This window comes from Zootoca vivipara, chromosome 1 (genome assembly GCF_965207765.1).
Source record: "Zootoca vivipara chromosome 1, rZooViv2.hap1.1, whole genome shotgun sequence".
In the NCBI taxonomy this organism is placed as follows: domain Eukaryota; kingdom Metazoa; phylum Chordata; class Lepidosauria; order Squamata; family Lacertidae; genus Zootoca; species Zootoca vivipara.
In genome coordinates this window covers 48,128,877-48,134,038 of record NC_142582.1, presented here as the reverse complement: position 1 = coordinate 48,134,038, position 5,162 = coordinate 48,128,877, and the positions used below count along the sequence as shown (strand labels likewise).

The 5,162-nt window shown below is 43.6% G+C and overlaps 1 pseudogene; it reads left to right on the top strand.

The window, feature by feature from the left end:
- Positions 1 to 360: 360 nt before the first annotated feature.
- On the top strand, positions 361 to 1,613 carry LOC118091746 (intraflagellar transport protein 22 homolog pseudogene; annotated as a pseudogene).
- Positions 1,614 to 5,162: the final 3,549 nt, after the last annotated feature.

Here is a 5,162-nt window from a genome sequence, read left to right as displayed (position 1 = left end):
CAAAGGACAGGTTGATGCTCCATCTAATAATAATAATAATAATAATTCCATGCTATACTAACAGGTCTCAGGGGCAGTTCCTAAGATAAAATCAGAATATAAAACCACAAAGCACATGCTCAAAATAAAAAACAACAACAACCCAATAACCCCCCCCAAACAACCCAATAACAACCCCCCCCAAAAAAAATGAGATGAGAAATTGTTAGAAATTGTTGTTTACAGAGTGGGGGAATATCTACAGTTTTTAAATTAAAATATTACTTCAGAGTGCACACAAGATCCCCATTCAGTCAAGTCTTATTTTATATATAAAAGAATCACAAACACATCACACTGATTTATATTCCATTCTTCGACATGTTTCCAGGGGATTGGATCTGCCCTTTCAGCTGTTTGCTCAGGTTGGCTCTATATATGAGGTCAAGGCTATGTGGCCTAGTCCAAGGAAGGATGCCAAAGGTGAAGATCCTCTTTGCTGGCCCCAGTGAGGCTGGAAAGCCTATCTTGGCAAACTCCTTGTCAGAGAGCACTGAAGGCATTGGTAGTTATCTCCCAACACATGCAGTAAGGATTCTAGAATACGAGAAGCCAGATTTCAGGGGAAATGGCAAAGGAGCAGGGTGTTGGATCAAACTGTGGGGGTTTTTTTTGGGGGGGGCTAAAAAATACAAGACGTTCTGGCCAGCACTGATGAAAAATTCCCATGGGGTCACTATTGTTTGTTTTTAACCAAGGCTCATCTGGCTGTGTGAAGGAGATTGAAATGTGGCACTCTTGTTTTGTCCAGCAACAGCAGCTGCCAGAGAGCCAGTGCCTGCTCATTTCACATCACAAGCCAGGCAGCGCAATGAACCCGGGAGAATCTCACTTTGCCTCCACTGCTGAACAGGCTGCAGGTCGTCCACTCTGGCCTCGAAGAAGACGCTGAAGATTCCAGATGGAATTCGCAAAGTCCCTCAGTGGCATTATCAAGTTGGGAAATGAGAACCGAGATAGAGAGATGCTGCTGATCACTTAAAAGCAGGAGGAACGTTGCTGCAACGAAAATAAAAGAAATGCCCGTTTAAACACACACACACACACACACACACACACACACACACACACACACGTAGGTTTCCAGGGCAGCTCTCAACAAGTTTAAAATTTTAAAAAACAAAAAGAACATTAAAATAGCAAGACATAAGAGGAATATAAAAGCAGTCAACAAAATTTGAAACAAACACCAAGCAGCATAAAAGAGGTAAAGAAAGGGTTAATGACTTGAGCCCATCACCAATGAATCAGGTCTAACTGGAACATATCAATGTGGATGGCCAGAAGGTGGCAGTGCTTGCCTGCCCGATCTTTCTCTTAAGATCTCCTTTCTATTAAGATGGCATCATAAGAATTTCCTCGCACACCCTTGACTTTTGAGGATTACCACACAACTTTTAACAACTTGGCCTTCTGAGATACATTTTGAGTCTTTTTGTCTGTGGAAGCGATGTTCAAAAGACAGTGGGAGCGATGTTCAAAAGACATCTGCAATCTCATTTTGCTGCCTGTACTCCTTTCCATCCTTCATGGCTTCTCCTCCCAACCAACCCCAATGATTACTTTTCCTTTTGATGAAGCCAGTAGCCCCAGTGTGGGATCTGCGCTGCCTAAGAACAGCACTGCTGAATCAGGCCAAGGGTGCCCTCCACTTTTACTCCCATCCCTGAGTCAGCATGGCCAATGCCCTTCAGAGATGTACTCCAAAGGGACCACATTGGCTATCTCTAGTTCAGCATCCTTTTTCAGGAAAGCCCCATCTGGCCCAGTGACGAGTCTGTGGCATCCATGGATCATGCTCTACTTGTCACCCTTCCCAGAAAATGCTTTTGTACATTTTGTCTGCATTTCTTACCTGGGTATTGCTGCCGACTTTGCTCTTCTCTTGAGCACTGTCTCATTGGCACACTGAGCAGTCACCTTTTCTTGAGCCGTTTCCCCCCATGTAATCCTCATTGACCGCAGATGTCATTTGAGCTGCAGCAGCAAGCTTCATGGTGCCTTCCATTGACTGGATGTGCTCGAAAACGAAGTCATCCAGGCGCGTGGGTAGGGATAGGTGTTTAAAGTGTGCATGTTTCAAGTCCCTGAAATAAGCCTTACAGGGAGCACTGCTGGCTGTAACACCGCCATATCCATAGAATGGAACCATCACAGCTGTCCACAGTGGAATCAAATGGGAAATTTTAAGTATTTTAAGTATGTCTCTTACCAGGTCTGGAAGCATATGGCAGTTAGGCCTAGTTCCAAGAACAACACTGGAGGTGACAGTACGCCTTATTTCCTCCACCATGAGTGTGAAAGCATTACCATTGCACTTTTCTATGGGATCAGCAAGAGCACATACTTCACTCCATTCTTCTTCCCTTTCATCTCCTGGAGGACAAAAACCTTCCATCCTTTGCAGAAGGGTGTGTCTGCTTAGCTCACAATCTGTTGGCTGGCCTGTATCCTTGTCCTCTCCCTCAGTTTCACTCACGGCAACAGTGATGATGTGTCTCAGCAGGGACTTCACATCTTTTATATCCCGTGCTTGCACCACCAGACGCATAGAACTTAAGTAGAATTTACGAGTCAGTGGATGCTGTCCCCGCAGACTAGGCCAACTTGCTACCAGGTTCATCATGTGCCCTACATCATTCCTGATGTAGCTATAGGGCAAATTCTTCAATCCCCGATTGTCATTCAAAATCTTTGCACACGCATCCAGGTAGTCTGACAGCGATGGAAATGGTGTGAATGCCCGAATGCATGCCGACATGAGAGTTTGAGATGTGCTCACAACAACCTCCTTAGGCCTCTCTACACCATCTTGGAGCCACATTTTCAACCAATATTGGACGGTCTCTGCATCATGTTGTTCAGACACCATGCTGCACACTGGGTAGATTTTTTTGGCCTCAGGGTTTTGAACAACAGCACTATACAGAAGTATGTGCCTAGATTTTTCACGCTTTCCACCCCTATCAACCATTTGGACCAATCCTCCTGTTGCACCAATGCTGAGACTTGGAAGCCTGGCAGTGTTCATGTACCGATGGTAAACCTGGAGCTGTGCTGAACTGTGATATCTCACAAACAGGTAATCATACGACACCTGCCGGATAATACCTTCAGATGGGATCGTCATGCAGGCGAGTTCCCTTCAGAGTGTTCCACTTTGCCACACTCGGGAGATTTGTCATAGGCAGATAACTAGGTTCAAGATCACCAAATGTCATTGTGACATCTGCAGACAGCTTTCTTTTCAGATCTGGTGGGTGAGAATCACTGAATCTGCCCTTGTAAGAGCATTGCATTATTGCTGGTGCTTCTGCTGGCGGTGCTTTTTTAACACATCCTATGAACTGTGACTTACAAAATGTGCATTCTCCTTCCACTTTCAAATACGGCTGCGCCAGGTCTGACCTAGTGACCTTTCCTTCCCTGTATCTTATTTTACACGGCGATTTCAAAAGAGGCTGCACACAAAAGTCTAGCTTGTGCCTCAATACATGAGATTTCAGCACATCGAAGGTGCAAATCTCAGCCCATTCCTCTTTAGAAAATATGATTGTGAATTCCTTTCTCTCTAGAGTTTCATCCACATTTGTTTGCTCACTCCAAAAGTATTCATCCTCTTTACTTTCTTCAAGGCTTCCCTCTGTTTTGTAGTCTTCGGACTCAGCAGAGGATAAAGTTGGTGAACACTCATGATTTCCCCTGTCAGAATCTACAGGTTCTGTACAAATTCCCAGTGTCTTGCAGAACTCATAGCGATTAGATACCACAGCTAAATAAAGGTTACAGGGAGAAATTTTGATTTCCTTCTTGGCAAGTTTGTCACTAAGTCTTCTCCAAACCATGTGTTTTTTCCCAGAAATCTTTCCATTATCTTGCACTATTGCTTCCCGTTCTTCAATGAGTAAAGGCCTAACCTCAGAAACAGGAAATGTGCGCGGTCTCGGCATTGTTTCATGTACTATGTGAAATATATGAGAAGTACAGCATTAATTAATTTCGTAAAATTTATATACTGCTTCACTGTTAAAAACAACAACCTCAAAGCAGTTTACAAAAGATAAAAAAGTAAAATCAAGGGGGGGGGTCACACCTCTACTTTCAAACATACAAAAAAATAAAATACTAAAACATATTAAAATCCCCTCAACTTTCTGAGCATCTGGGTAGACTTGTCTAAACAGGAATTTTTAAGCAGGCACCAAAAAGTGTTTGGAGCATAGCTGTCAACTTCTGGATTTGAAAATAAGGGATCAGCAGCCTCACCTGTCTCGGGGACAGTCTATGGTATATCTAACAATCCAGGATAGCAGCAGGAAACGGCGCTGGAATAAGGGAATTTCCAGCAAAAAAAAGGGAAGGTTGACAGCTGTGGCTTGGAATAAGGGAGTTTCCCACAAAAAAAGGGAGAGTTGACAGCTATAGTCTGGATGGCCATCTGTCATGTATGATCTAGTTGAGATTCCTGAATTGCAAGGGGTTGGACTAGATGACCCTCAGGATCCCTTACAACTTTACAATTACAGTGGTACCTCAGGTTAAGAACTTAATTCGTTCTGGAGGTCCGTTCTTTACCTGAAACTGTTCTTAACATGAGGTACCACTTAGCTAATGGGGCCTCTCCCACTGCCACCGTGCTGCAGCCACGCGATTTCTGTTCTCACCCTGAAGCAAAGTTCTTAACCCCCAGGTACTATTTCTGGGTTAGTAGGGTCTGTAGCCTGAAGCGTCTGTAACCCGAGGTACCACTGTATATGATTCTATGAAGGCACCTACTTGATCCCAATAGGCAAGGAGTTCCAAAATGCAGGCCCTGCCAAGCTAAATGAGGCAGGATTCAAATTTCTAACTTTCCTTTCACATTGCAGTACAAGACTACTGGTGCGATTGAAATTTAGAATGGCATAACATTATTAAAGATTCTGATGTGAGAAAAGATAATTAGAAAACACAACGGAAGTGCAAGCTTTAGAATCAGTAAAACTAACGGAAGGAACACCATGTGTGAATGCAGCCATAGCCAACTCAACTTCCTGTCCATTTAGTTACAGATCTTAAAGTCATAAACATCAGGAATACAAAAGCATAAGTTCAAAAAAAAATCTCAGGATGGTACAGGACTC